The 23603-nt window shown below is 40.7% G+C and overlaps 2 long non-coding RNA genes across 4 annotated transcripts in view; both read left to right on the forward strand.

Annotated features, from left to right (window-relative positions):
* Positions 1-10151: 10151 nt before the first annotated feature.
* On the forward strand, positions 10152-14755 carry LOC129658597 (uncharacterized). Of its 2 annotated transcripts, none has more exons than XR_008717432.1 (3): positions 10152-10235; positions 11488-11660; positions 14631-14755. It is a non-coding gene; the product is annotated as an uncharacterized LOC129658597 (long non-coding RNA). The 2 variants fall into 2 exon arrangements; XR_008717433.1 differs by lacking the exon at positions 10152-10235 and adding an exon at positions 11066-11225.
* A 2191-nt stretch (positions 14756-16946) lies between these two features.
* LOC129658598 (uncharacterized) overlaps positions 16947-23603 on the forward strand; it is a 47531-nt gene continuing 40874 nt past the window's right edge. For both annotated transcript variants that reach the window (XR_008717434.1, XR_008717435.1), the window contains exons 1-2: positions 16947-17016; positions 21324-21534. This is a non-coding gene — a long non-coding RNA (uncharacterized LOC129658598). The remainder of the gene's footprint in view (positions 17017-21323; positions 21535-23603) is intronic.

Consider the following 23603-nt stretch of genomic DNA (forward strand, 5'->3'; position numbering starts at 1 on the left):
TTTCTTCCTCTCCCTGTGAAATGGGAATAAGGTCTGCTGCACTTAAAAATATTGTAAACGGAATGGGGCAATTCCCCCTGAGAGCTACATTTATGAGATACTTGTAACATAGTGGAATCATCATTGATCTCAGAAAAGTTTTCTTAAGGAAAACATAAAATGAAGAAATAGAGCAAAAGAGCAAATGTAATAAAAAATTTTGGAAACATTTGCTCTGGAAAAGTCTCTACATTGTTAATTCTAGCTTTCCTGCTCCTACCTACTTGCAGCCCTTTCACACCTGGAGATGTATGGAAATAAATGTTAGCATGAGGAGTATCTGCTGTCTAGGTATCAAAAAGAGAAAAGTCATAATACATCCCCCAAGCTAATAAGTAAACAAAACACCGATTGCTTACATGATTGATGATAGATTTTATATACAACCTACTTCAAGAATCCAAGAAGAAAATAGAGAAACTTAACTAGAAAATCAAATTTTTGACTTACTTTTCTTGGAAATCTCTGATATTGGATTTCTTCACCTGCTGGACCCCATTGACATTTTGCCAGTATACAGTAAAGTATGATAAAAATTACTGAATATTTATACATTTTGTTTCATTTTCTTTTGTCTTATTTTTTGTTTAAACCCAAAAGCCTACAAATATGCTAAATACACAATGATACAATCTTGAACAACTACACGATGCCTACTGGCTATTCTTGGGACACCTTTGTTCATGCCAAGAGCTGTCACTGTGTGGATGTAGATGAATTATTTTCTGGGAGTAAGAAGTGGAGAAAAAGCAAAGGACATCTCATTCGTTGTTTTAACCTTGGGGGAAAGAGAATAAATCTGGTTTTGGCATCTCTCTGAGGAAAAGAATATCTTGACATGTACATAGAGCTCTTGGAGAAAGCCTAGTATCCATTGGCAGAAAGGGTGATATTCTGAATACATCTGAATAATCGGCATAGCATTGAAATGCCTGACTATGGCAGAGCGCTCACCAGGATATAAATCATGCTGCTTACCAGGTGTGACACCTCACATGTGACTATGACTCCAGCTCACGTAATGAAATGGTTTTTTATGAACTTTGTGCAGATAAATTAAAGCAGCATTGCTAAGAATTACGTTCATAATCCAATTTCGAGAGCAGAGTTGAATGGACAGAACTCCATCAGTAATTAAAACAAACAAAAAGGAAAATGAAGCATTTCTATTAGGATGCTTGCAGGCAGGTTTATAAATTGAGTGCCTGATGAATCTCCGCCTGCTCCTCCTTAAAGTTGAATTTTGGCATCCATCCTAACTTCTAATATTTGTTCTTAATCTGTCCTGAAGCCTCAAGGCACAAAACCCTCTTGGGGGCAATGATTGTAAGGACTCTGTCTACCCAGAGGAGAAATCATGTTGCCAGAATCACTTCCCATTTCCTAGTGGATCATATTTTGTTAAAATATTCCTAACATTTAAATTAGAATTCCTGTGATATCTCCCCCCAGATTTTTTTTCTTCAAATAATGTAGGACAAAAATGAAGCAAAAGGCATTTTACTTTTCTCCTACTTATGTTATCTAGAGGATAATTTTCTTTTCTTTTCTTTTCTTCTTTTGGTCACACTGCACAGCATGCTGGATCTTAGTTCCCTGATCAGGCATTGAACATTTACCCCTGAAGTGGAAGCCCAAAGTCTTCACCACTGGGCCTCCAAGGAATCCCGATATTTTATTTTTTAATGGAGTATAGTTGGTTTACAGTATGTGTTAGTTTCTGCTGTACAGCATACTTAATCCCTTATGCATGCATGCATGCTAAGTCACTTCAGTCCTGTCTGACTCTGTGTGATCCTATGGACAGCAGCCCACCAGGCTCCTCTATCCATGGGATTTTCTAGGCAAGAATACTGGCGTGAGTTGCCATTTCCTTCTCCCTAATCACTTATATGTAGAATCTAAAAAAAATGGTACATACAGAAACAGCCACAGATGTAGAAAACAAACGTACTGTTATCAGGGGAGAAAGCTGAGGGAGATAAATTAGGAGATAGAGGATAATTTTCTATGCTTCTCTCCAGTGGTCTTGGCTCAGAACCTAAGAAAGAGTGTCCCTCTCTTCCTAGCAGTCTGTAATGGCCATCACAGCCTGAGCCTGTGTAAAAATTCTCCCAGTTACCTGCCTGGCTGGTTCAGCTTTCTTCTGATTGGAACATATTTTTTTTTCTTCATGATGTTAGTCCAGGGTCAAATTCCTAGCTTCCCTGGTGTAAATAAATCGGCTATGTGTAACTTGTCTACAACAGAAGGCACATCACCGTATATAGAGTGTAAGAGAGACTTCCCTTTGATGAAAAAAAAAAAGTTAAATGTTTATAAGAAATTTTGCAGGTCTGGATACCATTAGCTTTAAACAATTAATAAAAGTGACACTAGGACACAATAAATTTTAGTTTTCAAAGAAACAGTTTGACTTTCTACATTGCTTCTGCCTCACTGGTGTTTGAGATGAAAGGGACAGTAATTGAAATGAAACTCATCAGCATTAAAGAAGGCCTCATGGGGAGAAACAAAGGGGGGTGGTGGTTAAGAAGGCTGTGGAATCCTACAGCACAGGCAGGGGCTCAGGGATCTGAGGGAGGCAGCCGTGGGGACACATATCTACTTATGATCCCGATCCCTGGTCTGGTAAAAGTATTTTAAGTTAAAAAAAAATTGACAGAATACGCACATGGTGGGTAAAATACTTTTTTGCATCTCCTCTTCCTTTGTTCCAGTTTCATTACTTAAAAAAAAAAACACACATCATTTTTTTTTAAGCTTTTTGTTTTGTATTGCTGTATAGTTGATTAACAATGCTGTGTTAGTCTCCGGTATACAGCAAAATGATTCAGTGATGCATATACATGTATCTTTTCTCTTTCAAATTCTTTTCCCATTTAGGTTGTTACATAATATTGAAAAACCCTCATGCTTTAACTAAAGAGGTTTCCATAAACTGACTCTAGAAACCAATGGAAGAATAGATCTGTTATGCAAATAAGGATAATGAATATGTAACCTAAGTGACCCAAAGTTTTCCCACCAATTCGGAGATTACCTTTCTTTTGAAATCTAAACAGTTCTACTGGCTAACACTTGTTGAGTGCTTGCTGTACGTCATGTGCTAATTTTCTGTCAGTTAGTCTTTACTGGGACCATGTTTTATTTTACCTCCCCTACTCCCTCACCCCTAAAGAGTTGAAATAATCTTCTCAAAACAAATCTAACTGTTCTTCTCTCAATCACTCCTCGTTACTCAGAAAAATATCCCAAAGTTTTGATCTGCCCTACCGGTACTGCAGTCTTCCCAGGTGGCTCAATGGTTAAGAATCAGCCTGCAATGCAAGAGAAATAAAAAGTGAAAGTCGCTCAGTTGTGTCCGACTCTTTGCGACCCCATGAATCGCAGCACACCAGGCCTCCCTGTCCATCACCAACTCCCAGAGTTCACTCAGACTCACGTCCATCAAGTCAGTGATGCCATCCAGCCATCTCATCCTCTGTCGTCCCCTTCTCCTCTTGCCCCCAATCCCTCCCAGCATCAGAGTCTTTTCCAATGAGTCAACTCTTTGCATGAGATGGCCAAAGTACTGGAGTTTCAGCTTTAGCATCATTCCTTCCAAAGAAATCCCAGGGCTGATCTTCAGAATGGACTGGTTGGATCTCCTTTCAGTCCGAGGGACTCTCAAGAGTCTTCTCCAACACCACAGTTCAAAAGCATCAATTCTTCGGTGCTCAGCTTTCTTCACAGTCCAACTCTGACTGTATAGTCCATGGAATTTTCCATGCTAGAATACTGGAGTAGGTAGCCTTTCTCTTCTCCAGGGGATCTTCCCAGCCCAGGGGATCTTCCCAACTCAGGGATCAAACCCAGGTCTCCTGCATTGCAGGCAGATTCTTTACTAACTGAACCACAAGGGAAGCCCAAGAATACTGGAGTGGATAGCCTATCCCTTCTCTAGCGGATCTTCCTGACCCAGGAATCGAACTGGGGTCTCCTGCATTGCAAGTGGGTTCTTTACCAATTGAGCAATGCAAAAGACATGGGTTCAACCCCTGGGTTGGGATACCCACTCCAGGACTCATGCCTGGGAAATCCCATGGACAGAAGAAACTGGCAGGCTACATACAGTCCATGGGGTTGCAGAGTTGGACATGACTTAGTGACTAAACAACAATGAGTGCTGCCGGGCTCCAGACACTCTACCTTGCAAGCACCGTGGTCTCCATCTTTGAGGGATTTCAGGCTGTTGCCCTTTTGATTAATTTGATGCACAGGCCACCTCCTGCCTCAGGGCCATTGCCCATGCTGAACCCTTTCCCTCTGCTTGTTGTAGTGAATGCCACATATTTCTCAGATCTCAGCTGAAGTGTCATGTCCCCAGAAGAATACCCTGACTCCCCAAGTTAAATCAGGTCCCATACACACCCTCACCACACCTGTATTTCTCTTTTGTTGTCCTTATCAGAGTTGTAGTTGTGCATTTTGAGGGTGATCCTTTGTTTCCTTCCACTAGACTGGATGTATCATGAGGGCAGGGCCATCTTTAATTTGTTTACTGGCTTTCCTCCCAGCATCAAGCACAATGCCTAGTGCAAAAAAAGGCATTCAGTACATATATGGAATAAATGGATGAATGGATGCTGAAAAGAAAGACCAACCTGACTTGCCTTAACTTGGGACTTGTATTATCCTGGGAGCCAGCATTCCCATGGGAAGAAGCACTTGCCACATCAACTCATTTGCTTTCAAGAGGCTACATTGTTGTTTTCAGGAATTCTAGACCCACTAATTTAAGCCCCGTTTTCCACTGTTGAAAGTGACTGCATGAATGCATCAGTTAGCAGTGAGAGGGCTGCTGCTGCTAAGTCACTTCAGTCGTGTCCGACTTTGTGCGACCCCATAGATGGCAGCCCACCAGGCTCCCCCGTCCCTGGGATTCTCCAGGCAAGAATACTGGAGTGGGTTGCCATTTCCTTCTCCAACGCAGGAAAGTGAAAAGTGAAAGTGAAGTCGCTCAGTCGTGTCGGACTCTTAGCGATCCCATGGACTGGAGCCCACCATTGAGAGGACTGGGATTATTTTAAACCTGTGTTCAATAGGCTACATTTTACTTAAGGCTTCTATTAGTCCCAGCATCCTTTCTCTCTCCAAAGTATTTCATAGTCCTTCCACTTTAACAATCTGTTTTCATCATAATTACATCCCTCCTACATTTTTATGAAAAAATTCCTTCCTTCGAAGCTCATAGAAAGTGAAAGTGAAGTCGCTTAGTCCTGTCCGACTCTTTGCGACCCCATGGACTGTAGCCTACCAGGCTTCTCTGTCCATGGGATTTTCCAGGCAAAGGTACTGGAGTGGGTTGCCATTTCCTTCTCCAAGCTCATAGTTGACTTCAATTATTTTTTTTTCCTCCTTTGTTATTGCATCACTTTCTTTGAAGATGTAGGTACCTGGCTCATCATTTTCCTCTCTGACTCAATTTCTTCTGCTATCTGGGGGATTTCAGTGTCCTTGAACTAATTCTTACCAAGCTCTGTTCTAATAGCTCCCTCACCCACTGCAACAATGGGCAGTCCTAGATCCCCTCTACCTCAAACCAGCTTCCACCTGCATCCTCACCTACATCTCCTTCCATCTCACACTCGCTCCGAATGCAACCAATCTTCAACCGTACCAACTTCCTGCTTCATATTTCCTCAGTTTCTATTTGTCAGCACCCTGTACTCTCTCTCCAGACTCTCATGTCTCCAGAAACTCGGCCCTGAAAATCCCCAACTTTGCATTAAGCCCAACATACACCAACTCTCTTCCTGTACCTGAGCTTTAACGAAGCTTAACTCACCTGTGCGAGTGAGTGCCCTGGTGTCTTGGTGATCTGCAGTGGCAGTCGAGCCCACAGTTCTGTTTAGAATGTCTGTCTTGTCCTTGACAGCACCCTGTGACAGAAAGTTTCTCTTTCTTCCTCCCCAACTCTCACCAACACTCCACAAAGATGCTGTGGTCTCCAACTCTATCAAGGAAATGACAGAAAAGTAATTGGAAGGACTTCATCATTCACTGTCCTTCCATTTTCAAGTCTGTGTGTAACCACATCCATTCCCTTGCCTGCCTAAATCCCACAGACTGATGTCCTCTCTTCTGCCTAAGGACAACCTCCTTCACTTCTCCTTTTAATCAGACCTCCTTCCATTCTCCCTTCTTCTTCCTCTTGGCATTTGGGCACACTGAGTGACTTCTTCAGTCTGCCTCTGCCTCTTCAATGAACCTAGCAAGCAGGCCACCATGCCTGGAGGGAACTCATGTCCAGCACCACTCCAGAATTCCTCCACCTCCAGCTCCAGGATCACTGTATCTGGTTCTTCGCGATGCTCTCTTAGGTTGTTGACCCCTTTCAGACATTTTGCTTTTGTACTCCTCTTGTATTGCTTCAAGACACTACTTCTAGAATCCGTGCTTTAGTTCTAAGTATGGAAACCTCAGGTGCTAGGGATCTGTCTAAAGGACAGAAATCCTGGGAACTGACCTTGCAGTTTCAGGCCTTTGAGCCTCCCTTCTCCCAAATTAAGAACGAATGGAAGATTCTTGCACTTGCATTTTGAAAATGCTCTCCTTTCTTTGGACACTGTCTTGTGTCTTCATTCAGATCCAGGGACACAGAAAACAAACTTACGGTTACCAAAGGGGAAAGTGGTGGAGGGAGGGATAAACTAGGAGTTTGGAATTAATATATACACACTACTGTATACAAAATAGATAATCAATAAGGACCTACTGTCTAGCACAGGAAACTGTAGTCAATATTCTGTAATCACCTAAAAGGGAAAATAATCTGAAAAAAGTATGTGTGTATATATATATATATAACTGAATCACTTTGCTGTATACCTGAAACTATCACACTATTGTAAACCAAATATGCTCCAATATAAAATAATATTTTAAAAAAACAACAAAAAATGCTCTCTTCCCTTTGAATCCTGTCTTCTCTCTTCATTCTAACTTTCAGAATAGAGTCTACGTTGGTGATCTACTCAGATATTTAATTAATTCATCATGGGGTGAGCTCATTCAATGTGAATGCAACACAGTTTGCTTACTGGCAGGGAAAGGGGGCAGGAAAAATAAAAATATGCATAAAGAAGGAAATATAAAAAATCCAAAATTAGACACCAGATATGGGTACTATTGTTTATTACTCTTATTTTCTGTGTATATAAGGTAAAATTAAAAACCGAGAAATTTCAGAATATAAACACGTGCCCTTTATGCTTTGTCAAAAAAACAAAAAGAAAGATAAGAGAAATATGTCCTTAAGTCTATCTCTTGGAGAAATACAAGCTTGGCAAATAAGGAAAATGGTGTGCTTTGCTTGAAGGAGCCTTGGAGACAAAGAGTTCTCATCTGGTGAGCTGGACACCCTGGTTTATTATGTAACCTCCAAATGCCACAGTTTCTAATCTGTATTGAAAGAGCCCCAGGCTATGTCAGCTCCAAGACCTAAATTCTGAATGACCTGTGTTCCTCTTGGTGGGTGCAGGAGCAGAAGCTTAGAAAGCACTTGCCTGCAACTTTTAATTTTAATTGCCTAACTTTTAATTACATCTGCATTTTAGATTTATATATAATAAAAATTTGAGGTTTCCTCAAAGGTCAGATAAATTCAATGAATGAGAAAAATTTGTTAGAAAACTAGTTTTTCTGAGAAGTCAATTCATAATCCAATATTTCACCAAAGTGCTCTGGCAGCAAAATTGGATTGTGAGTGTGAGACCACTCTGAGCCACTGGGAGAACAGACAGCCTGCAGGGCTCTCTGATTCTGCAGTTAGCACCGTCTTTTCAAACAAGTAGTTAAGACCTTCTGATGGTGAAACAGGAGGGAAGGGGGCAGGGCACTGTCTTTAAAAGAATGGTATAGCCAGAGCACCCAACATAAACTGATTAGAACCAGCTAGGTCCAGGATGGTGGACGAGTAGACTTTCAGCAGACCTTGAGCATCCTTAAACACTTGTTGTGATATGTTAGCATCTAAGTGACATGCCCACCAGCACCCACCAGCACAGTTTTGAGGCCAACCATAAAAGGTCAAAAACTGGGTGGTGGCCCAGTTCCTGGAAATCCCTGCCCTTTCCCCCAGTACTTAGAATAATCCTCCCACTCATTATTCCATGAAATTACCGAGCCCATAAAAACTAACCACCTCATATTGCAAAGCTCTCTTTCACCTTCTGAGATGGCCCACACTCTGTCTGTGGAGTGTCACATGAGTGCATATGTGCTCCTTGTGGCTGACTCTTTGTGTTTCTCTCTAAATAAATCCACTTTCTAACCTATCACTTTGTCTCTGAGTTCTTTCTTGAAGAAGCAAGAGCCTTAAATTCACCATGAACAACCGTATCCTCTTTTCTCTATGCATCTAAAATTTCACATAGACTCTTCTATTGTTCTAAATGGGGTAAAGGGAAGTCTGGAAGCAGAGATGATAACATGGCAGTGTGGGGTGAGAGGCAGAGTGGATGAGGCACAGTCCAGAAGTGATCATAAGCCCAGGTCTCCAGGTGTCTCCAGGTGGCTCTGGTGTCCTCTTCCCAGACCTTCCATCTCACAGGAGAGGTCAACACCATCTGCAGCCTCTTCCTTAGCAATCCTGGTCCCTGACTTTAGGAATACTCTGAGTGGTTTTTTAAAACAAGTTTTAGGGGATTGGGAAGTTAATGTTTCTGTTTGGTTTAGTTTCTTAATTTCTCAAATATGGTTCTAGAGGACTGGTTCCCAGACATTTGTGAATTATTATTATTTTTTTTAATAAATTAAGAACATAGTTTTCTCTAGTGCCATGCAACAATTTTTAAAAACCCCACAAAACTATTAAGATTATCATCATCTCCTTTAAAATAAGACATTATAACACAAAGCACATAAAGTGGAGAGAGGGCCTTATATCACAGAGCAACCTTTACCACAGGAGTTAAAAACCTTACACACATGAGTTTCAAAACACAATACTATCTGTTTTTCGCATTTTGTCTTAAACCAGTTAAAATTTTGCCACAAATTGGCACTGGTGCATGGATCAGCATTTTGCAATTACAGTATTCTTTTAGGGAAGACTCCAAGATAAAAACGGACAGCCTTTTGATATACATTTTTAGTAATGCTTTCACATTACTGAACTCCTGAGAAAGATGGGATCATTCCTTTCTCAGACCGTATGTATGTTTGGCATACTTTAATATGTCACATGCTTTATTGCACTGTCCTGTCTTCCTCTCATACATATTGGGAGGGCAGGGACCCTTTCAGGCTCTCCATGCTTCTGCAAAAAAGCAGGATGGACTGGTTTTCACTGGGAGCTGTTCTTTTGTGTGTGTACTCTTGTACACAGACAATGGCCCCTTAACCTCCAGTCATCACCCTCCATGGGGAGCCAGAATCTCAGCCTAAACATTGTTGTTGAGATTAGAAATAATTTTTTTTCAAGTCAAGTGGGTGGATTTTTTAGAACAAATATGAGAATGATAAGTTTTGCAACTGAGTCCTTCTGTATTCTGTTTCTGATTTCTAATGTTAATAGATACATTACAGTATTTAGTTAACTTTTTTTTTCTTAAACTGATTTAAAAACTAATATTGTGGATGGGAGCTGAGAAACAAAGTGTAGCTGGCAGTGTGATTGATGATTGCTGATTTTCTCAGGGAAATAGACCCCAAACCTTGGTCTGGAAGAGGAAGAGTGAGACAAAATTAAATTGGCTTGTCCAGTAAAAAATGGGCTTCCCAGGTGGCTCAGTGGTAAAGAATCTGCCTGCCAAGGCAGGAAATGCAAGAGATGGGTAGATCCCCTGGAGAAGGAAATGGCAACCAACTCAGTATTCCTGCCTGGGAAATCCCATGGACAGAGAAGCCTGGTGGACTACAGTCCATGGGGTCGCAAAGAGTCGGACATGACTAGTGACTGAGCACACACAAGCATTTGCATGCCTCATAAAATAAGGAGAACTCAAAATTTTCATGACAACTTAAAAGGAAGGCAGAGTGAGGACTTATGGATGAATGAGGAATAAGGAAAGATGGGGGGCAGGTGTGTGGAAAGAGGTCAAAGGTGAGGTTCAGCTACTTCCTGTGAGGGAAACGGCCCGGAAACTTCCAGAAACTGAGCATCTCATATACACTAACAGGCAGTCTCCAGCCATCTGCTATATGACTATGTGAGTTCCCTCTTAACTCTGACTCTTTCTGAAACTTTGATAAAACTTTGTTAAAAAATAAGATGTTTTACCCATCTTATTGTGGGTAAAACCTATGTGGAAAATTATGGAAAAATATACACATTTCCACATTTGGTTTGATGCAGAGTAGACTGAGGAAGCAGATGCAAGAGTTGAGAATCTAAATGAAACAGATAATTAAACAGAAGGAAGATATTAGGAGAGGGAGCCACTATGAGAAATGGAAAGTCCCTGGGATTCCTGGGAAATATAGTTAAATGAGGGTTGGTGGTGAAACTCCTTTTTAGTTTTTATTTCAATGTCATAGAGAAGGGTGCTTCCATAGGATGGAGGACTTGGAAACACCCATACAGCTGATTCTTGGGTTGCGCTAGTAATTCACCTGATGATTTTAGAAATGGCAGCTTCTCCTGACTTGCTGCTGAACCAGCTGAGTGATGTTTTCAACTTTAGCATGTAAACATGGTCAGGAATCCTGCCTACCACATCCAAGATCCTCACGTCCCAGGAGAACCGTCCTAGAATTTTACTCAGCACCCAGAACTTTTTGTAGGAAGATGATCATCTGGTAAGACTCCTTCAAAATTAACTGGTTTAGTATTCAAGCTCATAAAACTATATATATATATTTTTTTTTTTTCCTCTAAAAATTATGAGATTTTTTGAGAGAGGAACATCAAACAGAAATTTCTGAGATCAAGAACAGGAAATGAGTGATTCAGCAGGCTGGATTTCACCCAAGGAGCTGTCTTCACAGCTGTAGGGAATAGCTGAGAAAAGTTCCAGGGGCCTTGCCTGGTACTGCTTGGAAGCAGTCGGGCTGGGAACCACAAGAGAGCTCTCTGGAGCACGACGGAGGACGGTTGGAAAGCCTGGCTTAGGCTCCCCAGAAATGTGTCAGTCTGGTGCCACTGCTCCACTGGAATATCCTTTAATTGCCTTTGACTCCACATTTGGAAGTGGTCCAGGGTGAGTCAGGATTTGGGAGAGTGGGAGCCTCTTGCCAGGCAGGAGCATTCAGGTGTTTGTTCTGCTCCAAGGGACTAAAAAGACAATTTATCCTGGAAGCTGGTGCTGCCGTGCTGTGTTCCAAAACTGAAAATAGTGCTGGTTATGGAAGGAGGACTACCCTTTGGGCAGGGCAAGTGAGCTCAGTTACCACTTCTTCATTTGTTTATTCTCTTTCTGTCTAATCTAATCTAAACACCTCACCCTGCCTGTTATCATCTAGTGATTCTATGTGCCCAACTCTGCTGAGTCCACGGAGAAACATTTTGGAGGGCATTGCTCGGGTAATATGACTGGAGAGCTGCTATTGGAAAAGAGGAGTAGCCCTCAAGTGTGTCTTCTTGAACCCACTGTGCCTTGATTTTAGCAGGGAGCAAAACCCTTCTACATCCTGTGGTAAGCATTTGTGGTACTTAATCAGTCCCCAAACTTGTCCCATACATCCTTCTCCTGCCACAGCCACCTGCATACCCATGATCAGGTACTTTTCAACTACGTGCCCTGATTTCCTGTAAACAGATCTGTTTAGCGGGTCTCCCTGTCTCCAGATTTTTCACGTTCTCATGCATCCTTCTTCCCTCCCTCAGTTGAATCTTTCTCAAATGTTATTTTCATCATGTTCCTCTCCTGCTCATGGCTAACAAACCTAAATAGTACAGAGAGGCTTTTAATACAATGTGATAGTCTCAAATTCCACTTCTTTCTAACCTGGAGCCAACCAATTGCAACCTGTTCTCTCTCTGTTTAAAAACATTTTTGATTGTGGCAAAATGTCCAAAACATAATAGTCACCATCTTAACTGTTTTTACATGCACAGTTCAGTGACATTCAGGATATTCACATTCTCAATTGTGTAACCAATTCTGTTTCATGATTTTTATGGTTGCCTCCATATAACAGAAGTTTTCTTCATAAAATGCTGGTTTTGTCTATCCCCTGAAGATATTTCTTTTCTATTTTCTCCTAAAATATGTGCATTCAGTTCACTTATTTGCTATCTCCTCCTCCTTCTTCAACCCAAATAACTATGTAAATGTTTCAAATGTGACTCTAACTCTGTTTATTACTTTAGGAGCTTAACATTTAAACAACCATCTCTTGACTGTAAATGGTAGGAAGCATCTCTCTCATTGTCCCTTTGAAAGTCAAATATGCCTCATTTTCTAAAGGTAAAAGGAGAATTATAAAACCAGCTTATTTACCAAACTACCACATAATGATTGAGTAAAGTTTTGGATTTTTTTTTACTGGAATCCCCAAGTGACCCAAGGTTATAGGCAGAAGGCCAAATTACTGTGTTTTATTTCCCAGTTTAACTTTATGAAGGCTTCTAAACAATGTCAGTCCTTTTCAGTGATGCTGCTTTTGCAAGGGAAGGGCCAGGCATTAGAGATGCCATACGCACCACTGCTTGAGATTTATGGCCGAGTGTCTCTAGTGTATTCAAGTCATTCTTTGGGGGAATTTTTTTGGCAGCATTTGTACTTGTGTTTCTGCCTCAGAGCCTGCTGCACAGCTCTTATTCTTGAGACCTGATTACTGTATTTCCTGGATTTCATGTTCTCTTTTTAGTTAAGTCTCTTATTTTCCCAGTGTTAATTCTTTAGTAGCTTTTTAAGAATGGGTGCATGAATGGTACATTTTCTAAATCCTTGCATGTCTGAATTGTTTATATTTTGCATGTACACTTCATAAATAGTTTAGGTCTTTTTGACTCTTGTTCAATACAATTCACATAACATAAAATTCATCCTTTTAAGGTATTCACTTCAGTGGTTTTTAGTATATTCACAAAGCTGTCAACCATTGTCACTAATTCCAGAACACTTTCCTTATAGATTTAGTGTCTAACTTGTATGTGTTTCTGTGTCCAATCTCTTATGTAAATTCTTGAGAGCAAGGACTACACATCTTGGTACAAAGCAAAACAGTTGCTCGTTTACATATTGAGTAAGAGGGAGGGTAAACGAAAGTCTAGAGACTTGCACTGCTGGCTGGATGCAGCAAGCACCGTGTGGTAGGATTTGCAGATAGCCTGTGGGAGCTGAGGGCAGCCTCCAACCAACAGCCAGTAAGCCACATGTAAATCACTTCGGATGCTTTAGCACTCAGTACATGCTCAGTTCCTTTTGTAAACTTCCCATTCTCACCTGCTCATGGTCACACAGTTAACACTGTATACAAATCTTGTTTTAAGTTTTCCATCCTGATTAACGCAATGCTTCTCTTGGAAGCCTCTGGCCCAGCCATAGCTGCGGTTTTTGTGCAGCACAGCCCTCAGTGTATTTGCGGGAGGTCGTTGATCCACATGACTTGCATCTTGAACTTTGCAGCTAAACAGGAAATAAACATCCAAAGAGATAATATGTTGAACTCTATTTACCTATCGGGATTTGGTTTCCTGTATTAAACCCTCTTGTTCACAGGTTTCCAAGAATCTCCTAGAAAACATGGCATGCAACTCTGCCTTATACTTGACTCCAGTTTGTACCTGTGCAGATACCCAGGACTTGTATGGCCCTCAAACTCATTAAATAGGATGGCACATGATGGTTAAGCATTGAAGGTTGGTGTGCTCACTGCCTGAGTCTGACCTTGTTCTTAGGAGCCATTTTATACTTTCCAGGGACACATTTTTCTCAAACTTGTATCACTAAGATTTCTGGGCAGAAGATACAGCAAAAAAAATATTGAGGTGGGGAAATATTTGGAGCATTTGAGAAAATAAAAGAAAGCCAAGGTGTTTGGAAAATGATGAATGTTAGAGTATCAGGAAATGAAACTATAGAGGTAGAAGAAGGCTGAAATAAATAAATCCCTGCTGACTGTGGCAATGACTTTGAAAATGTTCCAAATTATAATGAGGCATTTATTTTTTAACAATTTAGTTAATCAAGTGAACTTAAGCAACAGAATATCACCTATAGTACCAGCTTGCTATTTCCCTGGAAGTCAGTCTCTTTAGTTTTCTTTCTCTTAGTTGGGTAAGATTCTACAAAGAATAACTCTTAACTTGCTATCTTCTATGTCTTACTCTTCTTTTTTTATATTTTCCATTTCTCTGCCACACCCTAGGTAAATTTATTCAGTTCCACCTTCCAGTTTACCATCATTTCATTTGTTTAATCCATTGATGGTATTTTCCTTTAACAAACTGACTGTCTCTGTTTCTAAAAGATTTTAAACAGATATGCCTGACCATTTTGTTCATTTTATGTTTCTTACTAATGTTTTACAGTCTGTATTTATTTTGAAATATTTATACATACTGACTCTATATTCTGTATTTTATCATTTTTATATTAATAGTCCTTGAGGGGCTCTTATCTTTGTTCTTAGTTGCTGACTTTTCTTTTTTTTTTTAGTTCTACCAGTTTATTGCTACCAACCCGTCACCCTCCACCCTCATGCACACATGCTCAGTCATGTAACCCCATGCACTGCAGCCCGCCAGGCTCCTCTGTCCATGGAATTCTTCCAGGCAAGAATACTGGAGTGGGTTGCCATTTCCTTCTCCTAGTTGTTGACTTTTCTTTTGGAGGACTATTTCCTTAAAGGTAAGGAAATATATTGCTGTAAGCTAGCATCTGGTTGAACATGAGCTGTGGAAGCAATGGTGATAAGTTTCTTCAGAAAAAATATTATTTTATATTAGTAACCTGTTAACATTTTAATTGAAGTTTTTGGCCTTGGATCTTTCTAAATGCAGGCAGTGTGTGTTTGAATTCTAGATCTTCAGGAGAGAAGAATTAAGATTACAAATTATTAATGATAAGCCTTAAGATCACAAATTATTAATGATAATCATTATTATTTTTCCCATTTGCAACAGGAGAAAAAAGACATGTTTCTTTGTGGGCAACTATTTATCAGTCATAATGGGCTATATAATGCTGCATAACAAATAACTCCAAGTGATTTATACCACACTCTCAGTGACTTAGACTAAAAGAGTTAATTTCTTGTACAAAGTCTGATTGGGTCCAAAAAGCTTTTTAGGGAAGTTGTCTTCCATGCAGTGGTTTAGAACACATACTACTAAAAAACAAATAAACACAACACTTATACTAGTTTAACTCTGTGATTTTTCTGACTTAATATGATACATCAGAATTTACTACAGCAGTAGAAAAGAGCTTGGGGGAGTTAAGCACCAAGACTTCTACATGAAATGACAGATGTCACTTTCACGTACTATTAATATCTACCACTCTCTCTTTTAATTGGCATTGGATTCTTTTTCATCTATTTACATTGTCCTAGCTTAATGCAGAAGACTCAGATTTAGCTCCCTGACTTTGTAGAATATTCCCATGTGGCACTAAGCATAAAGAACCTGCCTGCCAATGCAGGGAATGTAAGAGACACAAGGTTTGATCCCTTGATCAGGAAGATCCCCTGGAGGAGGACATGGCAAACGGCTCCAATAGTCTTGCCTGGAGAATCCCCAGGGGCAGAGAAGCCTGGGGGCATTACCATCCATTGGGTTGCAAAGAGTCAGACATGACTGAAGTGACTTAGCACAACTTTGTAGAATCCTATAGCTTAATCTATTTGTAGTACACAAATTTTAATTTCCTAAATCCTATGTTCTTCATATCAGTATTTGGCTCAGGGAAGTCTTTATTTTTGTAGTCATTTATTACTTGCTACTTTGTCTCTCCATTCACTACTTTTTCTCTTTGGGAACTGGAGATTAAGAGAAACCTTTGGGGGTTTCCCTTATCGTCTTGGTAGCTCCACAATTACTTTAAAAATATGTTCATGGTAATTTATCCACTGTTAGGGGCACTTTTGAAAACAACTAGTTGGTATTATTTCCAGAAGCAGTTCAAAAAAGTATATTTCCAAGTGGCCAATGACAAAAACATTTGAGACCAGTAGCAGGCCTCTAACTTAAGTTGCTGAAGACCCAGGCATTGCTCCATGGTTATCTATAGTGTGGTGTTGGAGTAATTGGCATTCATTTAGTTCAACTTTTGCATACCATAAAATTAAGTTATACGTTCAGTCCTAATGTGATATATTTTTTATGGAGTAGAATTGTATGGTAATGCTAGAAGATTTAACTGGGAGCTAGGAGGAACATATCAGTCTACACATGCAATCTTCAGGAAGCTGTTTTGGAGCTGGATGGTAGGAAACCCGTTAAGAAAACCAAAGTCAACTTGTATCAGAGAAATTTAAAATAAAGGAGGCCATATTTACATGTCTGATAATTCTGATTCTGCTAGTATTGCTCCCACAGCTCGCTAGACTGGAACAGACTCACAGGGGAGTCAGATACAGGCCTTTCTACTGTCAGGCCCAAACCACCCACACACTGTTCCTTCTGCTTCGGAGCAGACCCCATGCCCTCACCCACATCTCTTGACTCGATGGCAGTCGTTCCTACTCTATCCTGTGGATGGAGGTCATAACTCTCCCTCCCCAAGATTGGCTCTGGAGTGGAAAAGTCCTCAGGCACTCCTTTTCATCCCTGCCTCTGAAGGTAGGCTTATCTTTTTTAATGCTGGGGAAAAAAAACTTCAGTAAATATAGAGGCATTCTGAAATATTTGTAATCCAATTTTCTATTTGTTGTGGTCCCTGGTTTTCCTTTTCAAGAAGGAAGTTGGGATATAGATTGTTCTCTGTCCATATAGAATAGAAGGACTTACCAATGCTCTCCTGCAGGTGTGACTCTGATCCCTCACTCCAGGAATCCCTTTCCTTCCTGGCAGGCATGTCGTAAGATGCCACCGAAGCTCAGGTGAGTGCTCACTTTTCTTGAAGCCAGGAGATTAAACTGAGTCAGACCCTTCCCATAGGATCTCTTTCCCATAAACATATGTTAACCAACATGTCATTTGGGAGGTTGTTGGGGCACTGACTGGTGTAGCACTGCAAAGCTGGACAGCTTAATTCACATTCCGAATGGGCCTTAGTGAGTGGCCATACCTATAAGCAAAAATTAGGAAGAAAAAGCTGGGAAATATCTTCCTTTCAGGTGAGTCTATACTGGAATGTGGGGATTGATATTGGGAGGAAATTAGTGGTCTTTGCACCTTGAATAATTATTTAACAAATAGCTATTAGAAGTATCCTGGCCAGTCTCAACACCTTGTTAGGCAACTGAGGTATGAAAGTTAGAAAAGCAGAGATTATACCCTGGTTAGTAAGACAAACAAACAAATCAGTATATAGAGACAGCAGTTTAAGTGCTAGAAAGAAATGTCACTGTCTTTTCCTCTCCTGTATCTTTCTAAATTCTTCAGCTTTTCATTTGCTTATCAAGCTCTTTTGCATGCTCATGTGGGGTTTTCCTTCCCAGTTGGCACAACAGTGTTGTTAAACTAAGGGCAATGTTTAGTGCAGGTATGTGTGCCAAGTATTGCTCTAATCCTGCCCCATACCAAAAATGTCCATCCCTGTGACCCTGAGGCAAAATGACCAGAAAGTAGCACAAGGAGAAACTTTGCTTTTCAGCTGGGACACTCTGACCCCAAACCATAGTGTAGAGCTCTACTTGCCTGAACCACGAGTCACCCTCCCGTGCTGAAACCCGCGTGAGCTGGGGGATGACTGGGTTTTGCATCACATTCAACAAACACGGATTCAAAAACTCTTGACGAGTAATGTAAACCTTTGCTGATGTTCTAGAAGACATAGTAAAAGACTGAATTACTTCAACATGTGTATGAAGTGAAGTGAAGTGAAGTCACTCAGTCGTGCCCGACTCTTTGTGACCCCATGGACTGTAGCCTACCAGACTCCTCTGTCCATGGGATTTTCCAGGCAAGAATACTAGAGTGGATTGCCATTTCCTTCTCCAGGGGATCTTCCCAACCCAGGGATTGAACCCAGGTCTCCCGCATTGTAGACAGATGCTTTACCGTCTGAGCTACCAGGGAAGCCCTCAACATGTGTATAGTGTCCTAAAACTCTTCTTTTTTAATTTGAAGAAAATGTTGGAAGTTTAAATTCTTCTTCACATTTCTACCTCCCTCAAGTCTTCCCAGAGGGTTAGCTGCCCTAATCTCTCCTTCTTTTCTTCCTGTTTAGTTTTGTTTTCCCTCAGAACCTCAAAGCCAACCTACAATGGCTTAAAGTTCTTTATCCCTCTCTTGCATCTCTCTAGATGGACTGTTAGGCTCTTCCCATGTAAATCCCTTCAGAAATTTAACATTTCTTCATCAGTGCTGGCTCACCTGACATTAGCCTGGCATCTCTGTCTGGCTCTTCCATGGTCACTTTGCAAGGTCCAGCTTAGTCTGCCAGTGACTGTCTCTCATGTAAAATCTGGAAAGCAAGCCAGAAGAAGCCTTCATTCTGGAGGAGATGCAGTAAGTTGCTTGGCCAGAGGAAGATCTCGACAGCCACCTGCTTTGGCAGCTGAGATTACTGGTAGCTGCTGGCCCAGCAATTTCTAAGATTCACTGCCGCTTTGGGTCTGGCTCCTTGAGCCCTATCTCTGAGTTTTGCTCCTCCAGTGACTCTGGTGGAGGTAAAGCCATCCTTCCCTGTACAAAAGCCCTCCCCACCTGAAATGTCTATAGTTACAATGCTCAGACATCTGGTTTACCTGAGATGGTCCCATTTATACCTGTTTTTCCCAATTAATTGTTAATAACAGCCCACTTTGCTCTCAAAATGTTCCAGATTGACTGATAAATTATAAGACAGGTTTACCAGGCAAGGCTCTTGTTTCTCTGATGGCATCCTGCCTGACATTCCTTATGATTCTCTCCAGTCATTGGTCTGAGATACAAGAAACAGGGAAGCATGTGAATATTTCCTTTCTCTTCTTGCCACACTTCAGATGAGGTATCACCAAGTAACCTCTGGGTGGAACCCTCTTGTGTCTCTGGTCCTGGGGCAGGTCTTGTGTGCAGCAGGGGCAGCCCTCAGAGAAACTGAGCTTTTCTATCTGAAGAAGAAAGCCCACACCCAACATTTGCTCGGAAACCACTGTTAGCTCCACCGCTAGAAACATGGCTTGATGTCAGGTCTTTGAACTTGACCAAACCAGATCATCAACTCCCCGCCTTGAGGGTGAAGAGAAATGAATTAGAGGAGAGAGATGGTCTTGACTTCCCTCAAGAGACAAAAGTGTCTATGGTTTTTATACTGAACTGTCTCCTCTTTCGCTGACAGGCAAAGTTCTGGTGGTAGGATTCTCAGGGTTAGCCAGACCACAGTAATTTCAGTGCTAAATGGTGAACTCAAGATGAGATAGACTAGGAGCAAATTAGTGAACAGCCCTCGCTGCCACTCCAGATGCAGCTGGGTGTCTTCAAACAAGGGAAAAAATTAAGAGAATAGGAGGTATTGAAAAATAACCTCAATAAAGACACACTGCCTCATTTTGAAGTCAGGGGGTCAGAACTGGCCCAGCTGGGTCTCCAGGTAGCATCCCCCCAACCCCAGCTTTGGAAATAGGAAAGCTCTGGATCTTGGCTCTGCGTCAGAGTGACATGCTGAAGATAGAGTTTTTTCTGGACCCCCGAATACTTTTTCTTTCTTCTGAGTTTGTCCTCTAAAATCCTTGATCCTAAGTCTTTAGATGTGGGAAAAGGGTGAATATAAGGGTATTAGGGGCCATGAATTTCATCTACTGAAATAGGGCTGTTTCATATCCTAAATGACACAAGAAAAGCATTTAATATGAAGAACAGAAATGAGAAGGAAAATGATTAGAATAAAAGAAAGTAAGCAGAAGGAAAATTCTAGGAGGTGAAGTAAAAAAAGAGTCTTCCTTTGACTGGAGAATGGGCACCCAGTTGAGAAAAGGATTTGTCAAATGGTAATACTATTAGTGTTTATTTGTTTGGGTTTTTAAATTTTTTTCCCCCAGAGCTACAAATTCCTGTCACTTTTGGGAGTAGTAGTTCTGAAAGTTTATATTTCCCCACCATGGAAAATACAAAAAATTTTGTGTATCCCTGCTTTGTTTTTTATAAGAGATATACTTAAAACAATTTTATTTATTTATTTGGGTATACTGGGTCTTAGCCCTGGGTGTTCTTTGGAAGGAATGATGCTTAAGCTGAAACTCCAGTACTTTGGCCACCTCATGCGAAGAGTTGACTCATTGGAAAAGACTCTGATGCTGGGAGGGATTGGGGGCAGGAGGAGAAGGGGACACCAGAGGATGAGATGGCTGGATGGCATCACCGACTTGATGCACGAGTTTGGGTGAACTCTGGGAGTTGATGATGGACAGGGAGGCCTGGTGTGCTGTGATTCATGGGGTCGCAAAGAGTTGGACACAACTGAGTGACTGAACTGAACTGAACTGAACTGAATCCTGGCACATGATATCTTTAGTTGTGGCATGTGAACTCTTCGTTGTAGCATTTACAATCTAGTTCCTGGGCCCCTGCATTGGAAGCATGGACTGTTAACCACCTGCATCATCTACTTAACTACCATCTGCATCATCTTTCCATGCCCCACCAGGACATCTACCCTCCAAATGGAATCTTTACCAACAGCCTCTACCCTGCCTTCTCAGTTCAGTTCAGTCGCTCAGTCATGTCCGACTCTTTGAGACCCCATGGACTGCAGTATGCCAGGCCTCCCTGTCCATCGCCAAATCCCGGAGTTTACTCAGGATCACCAGGGAAGTCCCATATATATTGCTGCTTTTAATTCTCAGTTAATTCTAGGTTACTCAGTTCAGATTGAGGGGGAAAGCTGAGAAGTGATTTGGATCAGCACCACTGGCTAATTTGGGTAATTCAGGATCTCAAATGTGACTTTCTTTTTTATTTTGTCTTCTAATTTTCTTGAGATATGATTGACATAAAGCAGGGTTAAGTATAAGATGTACATTATAAGGCTTGACTTACATACATTATGAAATGATGAGCACACATAAGTTTATTGAATACCTGTCATCTCATATACATATGAAATTAAAGAAATAAAATTTTCCTTGTGATGATAACTCTTAAGATTTACTCTTTTAACAATATTCACATATAATGTGCAAAGGTGTTAATTATATTTATCATGTTGTACATTACATCCCTAGTACTTATTTATCTTATAACTGAAAGTTTGTACCTTTGACAGCCTTCATCCAAATTTCCCTCCCCCACTTCCTGAGTGGCTCAGAAGGTAAAGAATCTGCCTGTAATGCAGGAGACCTGGGTTTGATCACTGGGTTGGAAAGATCTTCTGGAGAAGAGAATGGCAACCCATTCCAGTATTCTTGCCTGGAGAATCTTTGGACAGAGGAGCCTGGCGGGCCACAATGGAGTCACAAAGAGTCAGACACGATTGAGTGAGTAACACTTTCACTTCTTTCACCCCACCTCTGGTATCTACAATCGGATCTCATTTTCTGTGAGTTTGTTTTCTGCTTGGTTTTGAAGTATAACTGACCTATAATATAATATTAATTCCTGTTATATGGGGAAACAGTGGAAACAGTGTCAGATTTTATTTTTCTGGGCTCCAAAATCATTACAGATGGTGACTGCAGCCATGAAATTAAAAGATGCTTACTCCTTGGAAGAAAACTTATGACCAACATAGATAGCATATTCAAAAGCAGAGACATTACTTTGCCAACAAAGGTTCATCTAGTCAAGGCTATGGTTTTTCCTGTGGTCGTGTATGGATTTGAGAGTTGGACTGTGAAGAAGGCTGAGCACTGAAGAATTGATGCTTTTGAACTGTGGTGTTGGAGAAGACTCTTGAGAGTCCCTTGGACTGCAAGGAGATCCAACCAGTCCATTCTAAAGGAGATCAGCCCTGGGATTTCTTTGGAAGGAATGATGCTAAAGCTGAAACTCCAGTACTTTGGCCACCTCATGCGAAGAGTTGACTCATTGGAAAAGACTCTGATGCTGGGAGGGATTGGGGGCAGGAGGAGAAGGGGACGACAGAGGATGAGATGGCTGGATGGCATCGCTGACTCGATGGACGTGAGTCTGAGTGAACTCCGGGAGTTGGTGATGGACAGGGAGGCCTGGCGTGCTGCGATTCATGGGGTCGCAGAGTCGGACATGACTGAGCGACTGATCTGGTCTGATCTGATAGCATAGCAATTTGATATTTCTATGCATTTCAAAATGATCATCATAATTTTAGTTATATCACCTTACAAAGATATAAAGATATATAATTATTAAATTATAGAAAACCTTATAGATTCCTCAAAAAATCAAAAATAGAAATACTGTATGATCCAGCAATTCCACTCCTGGATACTTATCTGAAGAAAATGAAAATAACAAAACAGTAACAGAATCACTGATACAGAGAACAAACTGGCCATTGCCCAAGGTGGGGTGATGTAGGGCAAGGAAAGAAATAGGTGGGGGAAAATTAAAAGGTAGATGTCCAACTGCAAAATAAATGAGTCACAGGTGTGAAATGTACAATGTGGGGAATAAAATCAGTAATTACATAATATCTTTATATCATTATTTCCTTTTTTGTCAACTGCATATAAAGCAGTAGCATACCCCTTAGTTTTGTTAATTCTATTTCCTATTCTTAATTCCCTGACTCATTTTGTCTCCTTCTATCTACTTATAATTCAGAGCAGCCACTGATCACCAGCATTTCTGCAAGGTAATCATTATCTACTAGAAATATTTATTGTGATACTCACATAGTTTACTAAAAACTATTGAATTATATATACTTTTGTCAGGTGGATTGAACAGTATGTGAGTTAGTCATTATAAATGCAAAAGAGGGAAATATTTCTTGAGTGTTCAGTGCATGAGCAGCAGTTTTCTATTTGTTCAAATATTTTATTTTACATATATTAGATAATTTAAAATTCCTGCAGAGCCATATTAAGTACTATAATCATCCCCATTTCTCAGGAAGTGGAAGTAAAGTGGGGTTAAGCAAATTGCCAAGATCACTCAGTTAGTAAATTGGAGAGTTGGGGTTTGAACCTACATCTCTGAATCAAAAGATTGTGTCCTTTATCACTCTGTGCTAATGCTTCCAATTAAGGTATTTATGAAAATCAATTCAAGATTCATATTCAGTGATTAAGTCATATGATCACAGTTTTGGTTTTGTTTCTTTTTTAAAAAAACATTTAACCACACTGTCTGAATAAAGGAGCTTCTAGCTCGATTGTATTCTCAAAGTTTGGACACACTGTGGTGAGGTGGTAGCCCTCCTCGGGGGAGGTCTTCCATCTTCAGTGAAGAAAAAAGCATAAGGACCACAGCTTCCAGGATTGCCAACTCAGAACTTCTACAAATAGTGAATTCCCTTATTTTCTCTCTCTTAAAGTAAAAGTATAGTCAAAGAGTTCTAAGTGAGTTTTTCTGGAAAGTGGAGGCAGATATTTGAAAGAAAAACCCAAAGTTTTTCTATCTG

This window comes from Bubalus kerabau, chromosome 8 (assembly GCF_029407905.1).
Source record: "Bubalus kerabau isolate K-KA32 ecotype Philippines breed swamp buffalo chromosome 8, PCC_UOA_SB_1v2, whole genome shotgun sequence".
Classification (NCBI taxonomy): Eukaryota; Metazoa; Chordata; class Mammalia; order Artiodactyla; family Bovidae; genus Bubalus; species Bubalus kerabau.